The sequence below is a fragment of the Pezoporus occidentalis genome, unplaced genomic scaffold, assembly GCF_034315485.1.
Source record: "Pezoporus occidentalis ecotype Australia unplaced genomic scaffold, CSIRO_AGI_Poc_V1 ctg15, whole genome shotgun sequence".
NCBI classification, from domain to species: Eukaryota; Metazoa; Chordata; class Aves; order Psittaciformes; family Psittacidae; genus Pezoporus; species Pezoporus occidentalis.
Window position 1 is genome coordinate 5,551,529 of NW_026913316.1, and position 18,666 is coordinate 5,570,194.

An 18,666-nucleotide genomic window follows, 5' to 3' on the forward strand; every position below is an offset into this window, starting at 1 on the left:
CTGAACATTTCAGATCATTTTAGTAGGCCTAACGCACTCATATTTTTTGCTTTTCACCTTAACTGCTCTATTTTCCATCTGAAAGAGGGTCCTGACACATAATTTGCAAGGTGCTCCTCAGCTTTCAAGAGGTATGTGCTGCTGTGGTTGCCCCTATGCCTTCCTGTTCACGGTGTAACCATGCAGCATTTTGTTCTTTGGGGAGAAGTAGAATCATAGAATCATAGAATAGTTAGGGTTGGAAAGGACCTTAAGATCATCTAGTTCCAACCCCCCTGCCATGGGCAGGGACACCTCACACTAAACCATATCACCCAAGGCTCTGTCCAACCTGGCCTTGAACCCTGACAGGGATGGGCAACCCATTCCAGTGCCTCACCACCCTCACAGGAAAGAAATTCCTCCTTATCCAGTCTAAACTTCTCCTGTTTAAGTTTTAACCCATTACCCCTTGTCCTATCACCACAGTCCCTAGTGAAGAGTCCCTCTTCAGCATCTTTGTAGGCCCCCTTCAGATACTGGAAGGCTGCTAGGAGGTCTCCACGCAGCCTTCTCTTCTCCAGGCTGAACAGCCCCAACTTCCTCAGCCTGTCTTCATACAGGAGGTGCTCCAGTCCCTTGATCATCCTCGTGGCCCTCCTCTGCACTTGTTCCAACAGCTCCATGTCCTTTTTATGTTGAGGACACCAGAACTGCACACAGTACTCCAGGTGAGGTCTAAGAAGAGCACAGTAGAGGGGCAGGATCACCTCCTTTGACCTGCTGGTCATGCTCCTTTTGATGCAGCCCAGGATACGGTTGGCTTTCTGGGCTGCAAGCGCACACTGAAGCCTGCTCATGTTCATTTTCTCATCAACCAACACTCTCAAGTCCTTCTCTGTAGGGCAGCTCTGAATCTCTTCTCTGCCCAACCTGTAGCTGTTCCTGGGATTGCTCCGACCCAGGTGTAGGACCTTGCACTTGGCATGGTTAAACTTCATGCGGTTGGCATCAGCCCACCTCACAAGTGTGTCAAGGTCCCTCTGGATGGCATTCCTTCCCTCCAGGATATCAACTGAACCACACAGCTTGGTGTCATCGGCAAACTTGCTGAGGGTGCACTCAATCCCACTGTCCATGTCAGTGACGAAGATGTTGAGCAAGGCCGGTCCCAACACTGATCCCTGAAGGACACCACTCGTCACTGGTCTCCAGCCGGACATTGAGCCATTGACCACAACTCTTTGTGTGTGGCCATCCAGCCAGTTCTTTATCCACTGAGTGGTCCATCCATCAAATTGATGTCTCTCCAATTTAGAGACAAGGATGTCGTGTGAGACAGTGTCAAACACTTTACACAAGTCCAGGTGGATGACATCAACTGCTCTACCCAGTCCATCAGTTCTGTAGCCCCATCATAGAAGGCCACCAAATTGGTCAAGCAGGATTTCCCCTTAGTGAAGCCATGCTGGCTGTCACCAAGCACTGTTTTTCATGTGCCTTAGCATGCCTTCCAGGAGAATCTGCTCCAAGATTTTGCCAGGCACAGAGGTGAGACTGACTGGTCTGTAATTCCCTGGGTCATCCATTTTCTCCTCCTTGAAAATGGGGGTTATATTCCCCTTTTTCCAGTCGTTGGGAACTTCACCTGACTGCCATGATTTCTCAAATATGATGGACAGTGGCTTAGTAACTTCATTTGCCAGCTCCTTCAGGACCCGCGGATGGATTTCATCAGGTCCCATGGACTTGTGTACATTCAGGTTTTTAAGATGGTCTCGAACCAGATCCTCTCGTACAGTGGGCCTAGGGTCTTCATTCTCACAGTCCCTCCGTCTGCCTTCCAAGAACCTAAGTTGACTTATCCTAAGGTGAGTTGATAATTTTAGAAAATTACAGTTCTGAAAGTTTTAGACCCCTTTCATTACTACGGCTTTGATATTTGTCTGTGAGTAGAGTGCTGATAGCGAATACAGAGAAAAGCAGCAGATTACTATTATTGTGTTAATAGCAATCCTGAGAAACTTCCCAGAAATTTTACCAGCTCTTTATCATTTGTGAATATTTTTTCTGGTAACTATGAGGTTCCCCCATATGCCTTCTCTCTTCTATTTTCTCCTAATTAATTTCCATGCTTTTCTATTCTGCTCCATGAGGAGACACTGTTCAGCAAGAAGCTGTGGTTAGTAAGGAAGTGGTGCATGTCTCATGAGGCATGTGTTTTCAGCAGCCTTCTCCCTAGACTTAGCAGCTGTCAATGATATAGAGATTTGAAAGTTGCCTGCACATATGGGTATGATATAAAAGATTTCCTTTAAAGGAAACAAAATAAGGAAGAAAGCTGAATTCCCAGATGCTACTTTTAGATGAGATTCTGGTTGCAAGCACATATGCAGTCTGTATAGCAATTAACTGTTCCAACACAGGAACCAAAACAACAGTGCAAAGGATGCTTGTGTTGAAATCAGCTAAAGGTTAAGAAGGCAATGATTAAGCATTGAAAATCAGGAACACTCTGAAGATAGGCTATATTCAAGATAGAACCATTTTTATTATCTTTCTTGGAAAAAAAGCAGAGAGAAGCAAGTCAGAAATGCTGAGAATTGCTTTGGTTTTGTTTTTAGAAAAGTAAAAAGTAAATGAATGAAATTATCATAGCACACTATACCATTTAAAATAAATAAACTGATTTCTGACCATCATTTGCTGAAGAATGCGCAAAAACATCTGCAGAGAAGTCTCAGTCTGGAAGATGAAACTGAAAATGTGTGCATCAGTGATCTTCATGTGTGAGAGACACCAGTAACACTGGACACAGAGAAAGAAATTATAGTGTTCTTTTCTGGAAATGTTTCTCCTATGGTGACAGCTGGCATTTTACAAAGAATAACTAAAAATGCCACTTATGCAGTAGAAAGAATGGGACCCATATTGCAAATTTCTTTTTCTTTTTTCTTTTTTTTTTTTCTTAAGTATCATTTGTGGAAGTACTGACATTTATGAATGATATTTTTATTTCCTGGCTGGTTTTGTTACCTTTGACTAAATGTCTCAATTCCCTACAGCATAGGAAGGAAACCATTGATGGTCAATTTCTGTAATTCTACTGGCTTCAGCAGCAACATTTGTGTGAATAAGAACAGGATGAACAGGAACAGAATTCCATCCTGGGGATATTTTTACATAGGGAAATTAGAATACATATAAATTAAGATTTTGCTTAAAATTAAATGTATTTTATCTTTCCCATCCTACAGTGGTACAAGGGAGAGCTCTGTGTCACTGCCTGTGTGTCATGATTTACACCAGCCGGCAACTAAACACCCCTCATCTGCTAGCTTACTCCCCATGATGTAATGGGGAGGAGAATTGGAAAGAAAAAGGTAAAAAAATGTGGGTTGAGGTAGGAACAGCTTAATAATTTAAATACATTAAAATATAGTAATAACAACAGCAATAATAATAATAATATTAATGAAAAGAATTTTTTTTCTCTCTTCTCGAGAGGGAAATAAAACCCAAGAAATGACAAATGATGCACAATACACCATCCAGTATAATTCCTGACTAAGGCCCAGCCTGTCCCTGAGCAGCAATCAATTCCATCTGGGTACCTCCTCCCAGTTTATATATTGGGTGTGAGTTGCTGTGGTACGGAATATCTCTTTAGCAGTTCGGTCAGGTGTCCTGGCTGTGCTCCTTCCTGGGTTCTTGTGTCCCTCCTCACTGATAGAACATGGGAAATGGAAAAGTCCTTGGTTTAGGGTAAGCACTGCTCAGCATCAACTTGTATTATCAACATTATTCTCAGACTAAATCCAAACCACAGCACTGCACCAGCTACTAGGAAGAAAATAAACTGTATCCCAGTGGAAACTAGGACACTGTGACAGTCCCTCCACTGCTGGAAGCTGTCAGAGGCATTCTGAATAGACATTACTTGGGTAGTGTACACAAACCTGATTTTGGACTTTTACAGAAGTAAGCATTCAGAGCTTGAGGAAGAGAGTGTTTCATGAAGTTTTGACATTTGAATTTCTCCTGGTAATTATGTATTGTCATTCTTGTTTGCTTATTGTTTTCACACTCCAAAATAATGGAAAGAGATGTCATAGAACTGTAGGAAACTAATTGGGAATCACTCAGAGTTTGATTAATTAAGTGTAATTTACTTTTTGACATTTCTGAAAGAAAAAAATGCTTTCCTACAAAAGTAAAGTTGCTGAGTTTCATTTTATCAAAGTTGAGTTGTTTTCTTCTAAGCATAAATGTTTCAACTGCCTTATTTTTATCCAGCATAAAGTCACAATAAACTGTATATAATCTCTGAGCCCCATCCACTGCTACATTTTGTCAATTTAATGCTGGTATAACTCAGTAATAAAGAGAAAAAAATCTACTGACTTAAATATACAAAACTGGTTATACACTGGTAAATTTATCCTATAGTATAATCCTCATATATTTTGATTCCAATGCTTAAAACAGATGTTGTGAAACTGAATAAACAAGTTTGTGTTTTTTTTTTTTCTTGAGAACAAAGCAGTTAAGCTACTGGAGTTAAAGAAAAGATAGATATCTTTGTTATTGAAAAATTCTGTTTCAGTGTCAGAAGTGAATTTTTCCTGTGATTCTATGTTATGGCCACTTAACGACTACGGTAACCATAATAAATGCTTTTTTTTTATCTCCAGCTATCTTAGTAGTGTTTACTTTATGGTTGATCTATTTTTATTGAAGTCATGACTCAATTATCTGTGAATTGTGTGGTTTTGTATGTTCAACATTTCTTGCTTTACCAATCAACCACACATTTGTTTTCTTGGGTGTCCAAGGATGTCAAGCTTGTAATTAACACTAGACTTATCAAGTTCTCAGACAGAATAAAACACTGGCCTTTAAGCAGTTCTTGATGTATACACATGTGCACTGGCAGTGAATGTTCAAAATGTGTATGAGGAAATGTTTGTGAACTGAGATGTTTCAATTTTCTAAGAGAAGTGGAAATTGATATTACTGGGATTTTTTAAACTTGTTCAGCACAGGCCATGTCACCTTATATTAAAGTTAATGCACTTATAAGAAATGAATGTGTCAGACATCTACAAATGTGATCAATAGTGCTGGTTTTGGCTGGGGTAGAGTTAATTTTCTTCGTAGTAGCTAGTACAGGTCTGTGTTTTGGACTTTTGCTGGAAACTGTGTTGGTAGCAGGGGTATTCTAGTTACTGCTGAGCAGTGCTTACACAGAGCCAAGACATTTTCTGCTCCTCATACCACCCCACCAAGTAGACTGGGGATGCACAAAGAGCTGGGAGCTGTTGTCAGCTGAGCAAAGGGATATTCCATTGCATATGGCATCGTGATCAGAACATAAAGCTGGGGGAAAAAGAAGGGAGATGGGGAGGGGGAAACATTCAGAATGATGGTGTTTGTCTTCCCAAGTAACCATTATGTGTGACAGAGCCCTGCTTTCTTGAGGATGGCTGAATGCCTGCCTGCCCGTGGGAAGTGGTGCATGAATCCCATTTTGTTTTGCTTGCATGTACAACTTTTTCTTTCCCTATTAAACTGTCTTTATCTCAACCCATGAGTTTTCTCACTTTTACCCTTCCAATTCTCTCCCCCATCCCACTGGTGGGGAGTAAGCAAGTGGCTGTGTGGTACTTAGCTGCTGGCAGGGATAAAGCCACAACACTGTTACTTTAAGAATGGATTTCTTTGTTTTGTAATGTTAATTTGTCCCTGGTTCAGCAGTAGCAGTCATTTTTCTTCTTCTTAGTAGCTGGTGTAATGCTGTGGTTTTGACTTTCCGCCTGGGAACAGCACTGATAACACCGATGTTTTAGTTGCTGGTCAGAATGTTTAGTCTGACCAAGGACTCTCTGAGTCTCATGCTCTGCCAGGGAGGAGGGGAAGCCGGGAGGAAGCAGAGACAGGACACCTGACCCAAACTAGCCAAAGAAGTATTCCATACCACAGCACGTCATGCCCAGTATGTAAACTGGGCGCAGTTACCTGGAAGGGCTAGATCACTGCTCGGGTTGGGCTGGGTGGTGAGCAGTTGTATCTCTTCCCTTGTTATTTCCCTTATCATTGTTATTATTGGTGGTAGCAGCAGTGGTTTTTTGTTATACCTTAGTTACTGGACTGTTCTTGTCTCAACCCATGGGAGTTACATTCTTTTGATTCTCCTCCCCATCCCACCAGGAGCAGGGAGAAAAGTGGAGGGAGTGAGAGAGAGAGTGTGTGGTCTAATTTACAGCTGGGCTTAAACCATAACAATGTATAGAGAGAAAATCCGTATGAACAAATTTGGAGCTGGCTTAAGAAAAGAGACTTTCATTAAAGTTAGCATTTTAATTGTTAAAAACTGCAAATTTGGAAGATAAAGATCAAGGAATAGCAAATACAGTAAATATATAAAATCAGGCAGAAGACAGATGAAACAGCAGACTAAGAAAGTGTCTAGCCCACCTGGTATTTCATATGCTTTACTTTTCAGAAGCTGCAATTAAAATGTTCACAGAAGTCTGCTTCTCAGATGGCAAACTGCTCCAAAGAAAGGAAAAAAAAATAAACAGATAAATATTTTAAATCACTTTTTTTTTTTTTCCTGGTTACAAAAACATCTGTGCCTGTGTCATCAATTTACCACCACAAGGCAGGCATTCAAAATTTGAGACCTTGAGAAACAGCAGCCCTTGCTGCTAGAAGTTACTGGGGAAACAACCAGGGGTGAAAGCCTATATTGTATCAACTGCTCTACAGTACCTGCCTGTATGCATGCTCTTGTAGCACACAAGCACAGTGACACTCAAGGAGAAACAACAGATGAGTAAATGAGAGATCAATGGATTTACTCACAGTCCTTGGTGCTATCCAATATCAATAACGGCAGGAAAATCTATTTCTACCTTGAAAATAAAAAAGAAAAACTACAACTTAAACATCATGAGTTGCTTGCTTTGAAGCAGTTTGAGACTTGACATACCAGTACAATGAATAGCAGATTTTATTTTTTTATTTCTTATTTTTGCATTGAAATACAGTGGCACAGTCTTGGTTTAGGCTTCATTATGTCAATATTTGATGCATATCATGAGGAAGCGTCTCTCCCACATAACACATTTTTCAGAATAATACTGCATTCAGTCAACTTTCCTATGGGTAAACCTCAGGAAGATGGTAGTTCTGAGAGAAAACAAACATGAGAGCATCAGAAAGCAAAAGCTCTGATGTTTACAGTTGTCTTTCGTAAACTAAACCATGAACCCAAATATGGGTACCTCATACTTATGACAGAATCTGTAATCTGAAAATGAAATTATACAAGAACAACTCATCCTTGTTATAATCACAGAAAACCATACATCAGAGACATTTAATTTATATTGCTATAGCTTGTCAGGGATAAAAATGCTTCTGAGGACTCTCTTAAGAACTTATGGTAAAAAAATAAACAAATGTCATGATCACTGAGTTATAAGAAAGCCCATTTCTTCAGAGTTATACAACAAATGCCACAAAGATTATTACTTAAAAAAAAAAAAAAATAGAGATGCAGAATATAATATATAACCCTTCATCCTTGTTAAGCCTGACAATTACTGTCACTGGCTCATCTATAGATCTTCTCGTTTTGTCAGCCTTACATTTTGAAGCTTTTTGATACACTACTCAGACAGAAACTTTTTAATAAAGCTTTGGTATGTGTGTTTAATTTTAAGCAAAATTACTGGTCATGAGATATAGATAGGGAGGACAATCCTCACTGACAGAGCATTGCCAGAGAAGATCAAATTTCCAATATTTTATTTTCATGGGTGGTCTGTTCTCAAGGTTCTGATGATAATGAAGATGCTTTAAAAAAACATGAAGTTGCTCTGTCAGAAGGGCAGGAAAATAGGAGTAGGGCCCTCTCTCAGTCAGTACCTCTTGGTATTGTAACTTTGTTACTTAAATTGTTCTCAGTCTGAAGCAATCATTTTCTGGATGGCTTCTGCCTGACATTATGTTATCCCAGCTGTTACTAGTCAGCCAACTGGCTACGCTGGGTGGGTAGTGATTTTGTCATTTAGAGCTTTCATGGCCCTCCTTGAACATTTCTTACTCCCCCCCCCAAAATAAAAAACAACAAACCCTCCCTCCCTCAACAGGCATGAAGAGCATGCACACTAAAAAGTCTCGTGTGCAAGAATAAAGTCAGGGTTCCCTCAATAACACCAGCTCAGTGCTCTGCAAGGATGTGGTGGTTAGCCAAAATGCCATCATATCTTCTGTAAGGCCCATCAGGGATCCTGCTCTTAATGCTGATGTTGCATTACCTTGTACTAATGCTGTCATGCCACAGAACGTGTCTTGTTCTGCAAACACTGCAAATGCAGCACAGTGTTCAGCAACTGCCATTACTTCTGCTCTTCAGCTGTTGTTTCTCCGAGGCAATATGCCTAATGGCTAGAATATCTCCTGAATACCGAGCTACCAGCCAAGTTTCATGGCAAAAAGGAAAACTCTCCCATTTTTTGTGATGGGCAGAAAATGGGATATTCTCACCCTGTTCTTGCAACCCTCCTTTTCACTCCTTCTTAGAGTCATGATCTGGCAGTACCCTACCAGTTCATTACTGATGATAAATCCCACCACGGCACTTCTCAGTCCTGCAGCTACCATACCTTTTCCAAGAGATATCCTCTCCTCTCAGCTGTTGCCCACTTATTAGCTAGCTGCAAGTAATAACATTGCTGCTCAAAACTTAATGTCTGTTGTGAGGTAAAACATGTAATGTTTCAACAATATAACAGCTCACAGTATTGTCCAAAAATATTTTTTCTATTTAAGAATGGGAGATGTGCCCTTTCAGAAAAGTGCAAGCAGTGCTTGCTTCTGTGGGTAGAGATTTTGCATGTACCAGTGGCCACTCAGAGCTACAGACCACAAAATAATAATGCTACTGGGTGCTAAAGGCACCATATAGGGTGACTTTAAAACAGTTCAGTGTAGTATTTTACTGCAAATGCTACCTACCTTGTAATATAATTTTTCCTTAAAGACAAAATGAATACTTCAAGGACTCCATTATCTTTGCTTTAGTTTCCTGAATTGGATGCTTTTCTCTGTGCTTTGTAAGGTTAATTTAAAATAGTCGTGAGGGGCTACTTACTTTAGGAAGCACTGCTCTCATCCTCCAGACAGCTTCTGAGTTTTAATCCACTGTAAACTCTCAGGTCATTCTCCAGTTACCTTCAGAGATCTCTTTAAAAATATTTTGAATTTCTACTTCCTAAAGATCTCATTTTTCTTCCTATCAAAATTCACAATTTTCCCCTGTGATTTCTGAAGTCTGCCCTGAATACAAGTAGCATGTTTTATTGAGTATGGATCTATATTGCTGTCATACTATCATTACCAATTGTCATGGTTTAAGCTCAGTCAGCCACACAGCTGCTTGCTCACTCCCCCTGCTCCTGGAGGGATGGGGAGGAGAATCAAAAGAATGTAACTCCCATGGGTTGAGATAAGAACAGTCCAGTAACTAAGGTATAACAGAAACCACTGCTGCTACCACCAATAATAACAATGATAAGGGAAATAACAAGGGAAGAGAATACAACTGCTCACCACCCACCGACCGATACCCAGCCCAACCTGAGCAGTGACCAAACCCTTGAGGTAACTGCCCCCAGTTTATATAGTGGGCATGACGTGCTGTGGTATGGAATACTTCTTTGGCTAGTTTGGGTCAGGTGTCCTGTCTCTGCTTCCTCCTGGCTTCCCCTTCTCCCTGGCAGAGCATGAGACTCTTGGTCCTTGGTCAGACTAAACATTACTGAGCAGCAACTGAAAACATCGGTGTTATCAGTGCTGTTCCCAGGCGGAAAGTCAAAAACACAGCACTGCACCAGCTACTACAAAGGAGAAAAAATGGCTGCTACTGCTGAACCCAGGACACCAATAAAAGTTAACTTTTCATTTTCTGTATTATCTTTTGCTGATGAAATAATAGGTTTCTCATTCTGGCAAAACAATTTCTCTTCTTTTTGTACCCCAACAGTTTTATACTCTTCAGGCACCTTGTTTGTCTTTGCTTCCTAAATCAGCCTCTGAATGTGGACATGAGTATGGGGAAACTCAACAGTTTCCATATTCTCTCTAGGGATAGCAGGATTGCAAACATGAACTGAAATGCATAACTGTGGTCTGTTTTTTTGCTGGTGCGGTTTTGTTTTATTTTTTTTTTTTCTTTTTTTCTCTCCTTGATCTTCAGCAGTCTGCAGCAATTCCATCAGAGTAAGGAGATACACAATCAGAAGAGCCTACCTTGCTAGGAATCCAAATGAGACTGCATTCTTTAACAGCCAGCATGCGATCCCTTCATTTTCATTCCTGTTCAGTAGTACTTCTTACAAGCCCCGCTAATGATCCTGGAAAAATTGTCAGATTTTGCCATTTGAGGGCATTTGAGCATGATGGAGCTTTGCTCAGCTGAAACCCCTTTATTAAATCAAGTTTTTCTTTGCTACAGAAGCTAAATCAGCCTGAATGCTGTGCTTTGTTACTGTTCTTTGTGTATACAGATTGCTCTGAAAAAGCTCAACTGACTCTTAGGGAAAATTTCTAACTTTCATGATTGCCTAATGAATATATCTAATTGATAATAATGTAAACATACATTTGAAGTGACTACAAAACCCACCATTTGACAGTGTAAATTGTGTTAGTAGTGGCATCATTGCAGAAAGGGGGTTAAAAATCTGTGCTCACTCCTTTCTTACCTGTACTTGATCTGCTGAGTGATGTCAAATTAGAGGTAGGTATATTATGTCAATTTAAGAACTGAACTGAGACAATGGATTCATTTTAGCAGGTTAAAAACTATATAGCCATTAGCAAGCACTACTGTTCTATCACACTGTGGTCAACAGGAACTACAAACAAAAAGGTCAAAAAAATTCTATCTGGAAAACTTTTTCAGCTGGGCTTGTACTATAAACTTGTATGGGGCTCTAATACAGGCTGATGTGCCTGTTACACCAATGTGTTATACCAAAATCTGAAATAAAATGAAACTACAAATTTAGTGACATTAGAAATTCGGGTATCCAGATGACACACTGCTGGGCACACAACATTGTTTTATCAAACAGGTATTTGTCTCAATTAAGCTAGATTCATGCCTGATTTTCAGTTTCCCCCTGCAAGAAAGACATCAGTATGAACAGGTACGATACTTTCCACCTGCCATCCAGAGCAGTCATGATCTACCATGTTCTCAGTTCTTAATGTAAAACCTCAAATTAAATTTGATCATTAAAAATATAATATTCTTGATCAAACTTTACTCAGACAAGCAGGAAACCTTGTCTTTCTAAATTCAGCCACACAAAAATTACACCATGTCTCCTCTTGCAGTCATCTTCTAAGTCTCATGCTGGATTCTGGTTCTTATTTTCCCTGTGGTGGACTATTTGGATTGCTAAAAAGTATTTTAGCTGGATCAGACTCTTTTTTTTAAAGCAAGTTATTTTGTCCTAAATATGTATGGCCACTGTTTTTGGCAATCTTTCAACATGCCTCCAAGTTGGTCAGAAATGTTAGGGTCCCATGGGTGTATGTATACTCACACTGTGAAATCATATCCTACACTGTGGAAAGCAAAGAGGTTACCAAGTGGTTAACTATGGAAAGTTGCAAAGATATGATTTCATACTATAAACCAAAAAGAATTAATGTTTCCACAAAAAGCTCTGGAGCTAATGTACTCTCTCTAAAGTGGTGAGTCAGACAATCAGATTCATACTATGTCTTTTTAAAAAAAAAAAACAAACAACAAAACCCAAACCCTTTTCTCCATTAGAGGTATGCTTAAAGAGCCAAAGTATGCAATTTGCTGGCTACATTTAAGCAGTGAAAACACCTACCGCCTAGCATTGGTAAAAGTTTTCTTAAAAATGCTTGTTACCTTTCTCTTTTTATCTCACTTGGATGATCACTTTATTAAACAGTGATTTCATTCTTAGTTTCAAAATCCTCACCTATGATAGGAAAAGGATGTTTTAAAACTAAATTGAATGTCTTCAGGAGCAGGAATAAAAAAGGTTGGGGGGTGAAAGGGATACACAGCTGCTGGGTAATTCTCCTTAGCTGCTATCCACAGCTGACATTTATTAGAGCCTTCAAGCCACTTGTGCAAAAAAACCTGCAGTGGTTCCTCTGTGTTTGTGGCTGACTTTCAATCAGTCCTATAGGCTTTTATTCCTGAAGTGAATCAATAGAGAGAGTTATTTTCAAAAGGCCCAAGTCATCTGCACTCTATTCGCATTTAGAACATTATTTCAGCTTCTTTCCCACAGAGCAAATATCACCAGCAACAAGACCACACCTTTTCATATCTATAAGGGAAAAGGGCAGTTTAACACTTTTGGCAAAGATATAAAGGTAACATCAGCTGTTTGAAGACACCTCTTTTTAATCTGCCTAAAAAAAAAGAAATAATACAAAAGAAAGTAAATAGGACTTGTGGTGTTTGAATTTATGTAAAGCTATACATTTCAGAACAAATTGCTTGGTAACCCTTTTGGAAGGAAAGATTCTATGAAATAGAATACTTTGGCTTTCAAGAATGAACAAAACTCCCTTGCTTTAGCCCAAATTAGTTCAATGCAGAAATGGGTAATAGAGCACACGGGCTTGCATCTAGTGTTTTTATCACTTCTAAGTATGTCTCTGTCTAGAGATTAAGGAATGGCAAAAAAACATTTTTATTGAAACATTTGTCCAAATTTCAGAGGTAATTTTAATGTGACTGTCCTTTTTAAGTGACTGCTTCTGCATGTAAGCGTTATTAGCACATATATATATCAAAAGTGATTTTGAAACTGATGTTAATCAGATTGCTTATGCACATCCTTTTCATGACATTGTTGAGAACCTGATCCCTGACACATTAAAAATCTGTAAGTAAATTTAAACGATTTTCACTGATATTATAAACTGTGTGGATTATTTATTGCTTCAGAAATAACTCATGTAGCAATGTATAACATAAATAGCTGACAAAGCATAGGCTTCATGTAAGAAAAAAATCTTTGGATCATAATTTTTTTGTTATTAAATTGAATCATTTTTCCAAGTTGTCATCACAGCATTTGCCCCAGCTACCACATTTTCAGTGGTGTAAATGAGAACTGAATAGGTACAGCATTTCCTTGTATTTTGTGAGGATAGCTCTTAATGGACTTTCTCAGTCCAAATAACATTGATTTGGATTAGTGGTGATTGCAGATAAATGATAATGAGGTAGAAGTAGGAAAAAGGATTGTAGGATTCAGCACTTTATATTAATACATAAAGTTTACTCAAAAATTCCATTACATGCAGTCTAATAATGGTTTTAAATGAACTGCTTTGAATTGACAATGGAAACTACAAAGGTTTTTCATAACCATCATCATTGTATTTTTCAGATTGCCACACATATACCCAGAATACCTTTTTTTTCAGATAAAGAAGTAAATATATCTGCAGTGTTGGAATACTAGAGCAGAGGAACAGCAGTCCTGTGCAGAAGTCACAGAAGTATTGGAATTAAGAAGTATTGGCCTGAGGGAGATCCCTCAAATCCATACAGCAGCTAACGCACACTGCAAGCGACAGTGACATTCTGGGAAGTGCTGAAATGGCACATAATAATTTTCTATTCAGCTTGAGCAACATTCATGTTTATTTTTCACAAGTCTATTAAACAAAGTGCTACAAGATCTAAGACCAAAAGAACCAAGTTTCAGACAAGACAGCATGTATTTTAAATTGCCAGTCCTGCATTTTAATCTGGTGACAGTTCACCTGATACTATGGTTTCAGTCTGTGCTAATTTTTAATGTAGAAGTAATTCTTCTAGATTTAGCTGGTGACATTACAATGTTGGAGGCCTCCTGTGTTGTGTTTAAGTTCTACAATACGTCTTAAAGACAGAATGTAAGTGAAAAGGTGGTGAAACTGTGACACTCAAGTGTGTTTAACACTTCTATTGTAGAGACAGCAATAGGAACATCTACAGAAGAGTATCCACTAACCCTTGTTTATACTTCTTACATTGCAAAGGCAAATGAGTATCTCAGTTTTCTAGTAAAAGCACTAAGAAACTAAGGGACTAAATTATCATTACTGGATTAAGAATACAGTATGCAACATTTCTGAACTCAGATCAGCTGCAAGCTAATTTTTCCAACATTTGTTTGTGTTTAATGAAAACGAAGTCTAGATACATGTCAGGAAAAATTAAGTTTCCTATTAAAGCTGTTGTGGTCTACTGGCTTTTTAGAATTTTAAGACTCACAATGGCAAATTAACCCTCTGAACTGCTTCATTCTGAGAGTATAATTAATTTTCATTTAGACATGGAATGTATGACTTTTTTGAGCTTGTAGTGACTATACATTTTTTTAATTGGTTTAGTGTTGCCAAAACCTGACTAAATATACAGCAGCCTGAAGAGTCATGCAGCAGAAATCTTCCTGCTCCATTTGCTTGATCAGACATATATCAATTATTTACCACACAGAAGGTGCAGTATCCTTTAGGGTCATTGAATCTATGGAAAATTGCAGCTGACATTTCTGGCACAGAATTGAATTGCAAGAGCTTCCTGGTATTCATTTATCAAAGGTGAGATGGAGAGTAACCCCCGAGTTAGCTCAAAGAAAGCCACTTTGGGCAAATGAGGTACTGCATTTCTGCCAGCCCACAGAAAATGTGCCCTGATACGTGAACACTCAGAAACCCACAAAAAGTATCAGATTAATCCTAAAAATAAGAATGACATTTGTACAGTTATGGCTGTATGGCATTTTCTGGTATTTTAATGATAAAAGCCTTCCACCTCCAAAATTTTAGCTTGTATCAGTTGGAGTGGTATAGTCAGACTCTCTCATTTCAATATGCACTTTTTATTTCACAGGACAAAAGCCTGCTCTGATGTTCCCTGTGGTCTGAGAAAATTCTCTCACTTTCACTGAGCTGCATGAAACAAGGCATGTCCAGACTTGGTTCAGTGGGCTCAGATGGCTGGTCTTTGTTAAAGTTAGTCCAAAAATGCTCAGATTTCATCTTGATAAGCCTAAGAGCATCCCCAGCTCTCCACGTTCTGCACCCACTAAGCAGAGTGTAGGATGGTAGGTATCAGCAGTACAAGTTAAATGGGTGCATCCTCCTCCCACCCACTCTGATTCACATGAGAATGACTTGCACTGGAAATGGTAGAGGGTTTTTTTCAGGTTCAACACCTGAGAGCAAAATGTGTACATATACTTAATATACTTGCAGTTACAGGACAAGTTTAATAATAAGCAGAAATAAATGTTTTAGCCTGTGAAACTCAAAGATTAACAGTCGTTTGCCCAAGAATCCACCTGGGCACAGGGAGATGGCCAGAAACCAGGGCCCACGCCAGGTTTCCATCAACTGCCCTTTCAGAGGCAGAAGACAAGCATGGTCCAGCTTGAACATTCCTTTGTGAATACATTAGCCTGTAACATCATTAAGACTAAGTATCCAAACGGAGTGAGTTTGGTGCTGCAGGACTGAAGATGAAGTCTAAAGCAGAGTTTTGACTCTCCACATCTTAAGTAAGCTAAGTGAGGCCCCGATGCTTCATCTCTATTTGGTCAGGTAAACTTACCTGCTCCTGTGGGGTCCTGCTGAATACTACAGCAATGTTTCTCACTTACCTGGATAAATAAGTAGAGGTGTGGCAGGATTCCTGCAATTTGAGGCAGAGCAGTGAAGAACATTTTAGGTTCCATTAACCAGCTCCCTCTCCAGCTGGTATAGCATGCCATGCCAAAGTAGTCACAGGCACAGAAGAAATAAGAATGGGCCTCACACTTTGGTCATTACTCTGGAGTCTATTGAACGGATGAGATTTAAATGCGAAGGATATTATGTCACGCTAGGCTCCACCTGCTCTAGAAGCAATGCTAACCACTTGCCTTGAAGATTTTAATAAATGGCACAGGACTAACTTCTGCTGTTATTGAAGCTAGCCCAAGCAGATATTGTAGAGCTATGAAGACATTGTGCAGAAAATCTCTGGTTGGCAGTCTTGGGACAAGATTTGGACAAAGCAGCAAGGGCTTGCTGCCCAGTATGAGGAATCTGTTGCCATATATTATAAACAACCAAAGGCTGTCTATTGATATCAGTTGAAACTTTTCCTCAACTGTTGATGCAGCAGAATGCGTATTAAAATTATGGAATTAACAGTTGATCATATTGCATACAACTGTATAACAATAATTTATCTTTCTTAGCAACCTTAGGATACAACAGTATTTTGTTGCCAGGGCAGATTGATCATGATGTTACATTCTTAAGTCCCTTTTTAAAGCATCAAGATACATTAGAAGTCCTAGCATAAGGAAGGAACCACCGTTAGTAAGTCACTGAGGTACTGAGCATACTGCATTAGCACTGTGGCAGTATGCTTGTACAAGAAAAGCCTGCATTTTCTGGGAATTGCCATGATACTATTTCAGTACCTTTCCAATTTATTTTTCCTCCTCTTATGTAAGTCCAAACACAGCTAGTAATAACTGGTAACAGACTGTCTGGACCATCCCTATAGCAATTGTCTCCCAGTCACTCATTGTTCATTGAAAAAACAAAATTTTATTTTCTATAGCCATCAATGCACTCCTATTTAGCTCAGTGGAGCAGTATAAACACATCAGCTGATCACAACCATTTTAACTTGAAACTGCAAGTTATTTAAGAAGCTCATTTATTATACATTATTATACATAAAAAACCATATATACATAAACACACATTCCACTTAAAATTTATTTTGCTACAGTGAGTTGCGAAGGAAATGAAGGAGAGGAATAAATAGTCCTCCCCTCAAGCACCCTCTAACGAAGCAGTAACAAAATCACCTGCTGTAGTAGCATAGCTAGCTTCCAACTAAGCTCCAATAATGTATAAAATAGCTCTTGTGCCACACCTGGAAACAATATGCTCTAACAGCAAATATAGAGGACATTACAGAAGTTTACTATCAGAAAGCAATAAGAGAGTAGTTACTATTTAAGAGAAAGCAAGTCAGGAACTAAGGAGCGTCTCAGAGCTTGTAGGCATAGGCCTCTCCAGTTTAGGCTTGTCCCAACACTCCCAGTAACGTAAGACAGATGGGGAAACAACAGCCGCGTTGCACCACAATCCTAGATCTTAAGAAAAGTCCACAGTAAAGAAAGCAGAGTGAGATCAAACCTTCAAATCAAAGCACATGTCAAGGTCAGGTGTAGCAATCATCAAATAGAGATGAAAACAGCAAATCAACACCTAAGGCAGGATGAAGATGTTCTATAACAAGATAGAAGCTGTAACAGCCAGACTGCAACAATTCTCTGATGCAGCTAAAGCAAGAAGTGAAACTTCCTGGTGGAGGTTAAGTAGAGCTCTTGGGCCTATGGGGTGTGGAGGAAGCATCAGGTGAGGATGTTTTGCCCAGTCCCATCTGGGCTTATTAGTGCTACATGGCCCTAGTGGGAGAGGAAATATATGAAGTTATAGTTGTGTGTTGGCTGGAGTTTGTTTGGTTTTCTGTTTTTGTTCTCTAGATATATGGCTGTAGGAAGCTATCAACAATATGGTGACATAGGCTGAGGGGAAACATGTCTTGAGCCTGCAACCTGTGAGGTGCTGATGGGGATGGCTGCACAGTAGCTGCAGGGTATGTCTCCTTCTAATGTTCTGTTTTCAGGCCAGTGGATGTTTAGCAGGTGCATGTTTACATTGCTCCTGTAATTAATATATGTACCTACCCAATTCACAGTATTTAACTATTTTCTCTTAAAAGAATTTCCAGGATACTAGAGGATAACAATGATTGTATAGTCATCCTAACTTACAAAAGTAGGAGTCTGGGGCTGTGCTTGCTCCTTCTCCCATATCTCTAGGAGTGAAAAAAATGGCATGAGGAGAAGTGTATCCCAGTAAGAAGGCCTCGGTCACGACTTGCAGCACTGTGTGTGGCCTGAGCCTGCCCAGGGCCCAAGAGGTCCTGACAGGCCTTTTCTGCACCTTCCCTAGGCAGGGGCATGAGCAGGGGCTCCCTGGGAGCACACCCCTGCCCTGCTCTACTCTTGTTCCCTCTGGGGCCAACAGGGTGTGGTGTGGGTGCTTGGGAGGATGAGGGGGGCTTGGCCTGATCGGGGCCATGCTGGGGCCTGTGTGGGAGTTCAGGGTTCACAGTCCAGATATGACTGGAAAATGATGTTCTACCTTTTGATTTTGGTGGCGAGTTTTTTGTTGGGTTTATTTTTGTCATTGTGTCTCGTCATAGTGTCCACCATCCCACCCTGCCAACTTTTGCAGGGAAATCCTCATGCTGTTTCATAGCAAATGGTTTTACTTTGTAGCTGCTTATTTTAAATGCTGTGCTACTGTCATAATATGTGGTTGGAAAGCAACGCTTACTTGATAATGTAAAGATTAAGTAGCTTTATTTAGAAAAGGACTTAAAAGCCCCTATTCCTCTAAAACAAGTTTTCAGCAGAAAAACTGAACCCCTTGCTCCAAGTGCAGGAGTGCAGGAGTTTTCTTCAAACAGCATGAACCTGTGTAGCCCGTAGTTTTCATAAATAGCATTCTCTCAAATGGAGTTGAGCTTTCTCTGAATTTGATTTA

At 39.7% G+C, this 18,666-nt stretch overlaps 2 long non-coding RNA genes across 2 annotated transcripts in view; both read right to left on the reverse strand.

Moving 5' to 3' along the window:
- The window catches only part of LOC134159705 (uncharacterized), a 29,244-nt gene extending 19,897 nt beyond the window's left edge, over positions 1-9,347 (reverse strand). The window contains exons 1-2 of the long non-coding RNA XR_009963266.1: positions 8,655-9,347; positions 6,457-6,531 (exon numbers count right to left, since the gene is read on the reverse strand). This is a non-coding gene — a long non-coding RNA (uncharacterized LOC134159705). The remainder of the gene's footprint in view (positions 1-6,456; positions 6,532-8,654) is intronic.
- A 327-nt stretch (positions 9,348-9,674) lies between these two features.
- Positions 9,675-18,666, reverse strand: part of LOC134159704 (uncharacterized) — a 558,348-nt gene continuing 549,356 nt past the window's right edge. The window contains exon 3 of the long non-coding RNA XR_009963265.1: positions 9,675-9,702. This is a non-coding gene — a long non-coding RNA (uncharacterized LOC134159704). The remainder of the gene's footprint in view (positions 9,703-18,666) is intronic.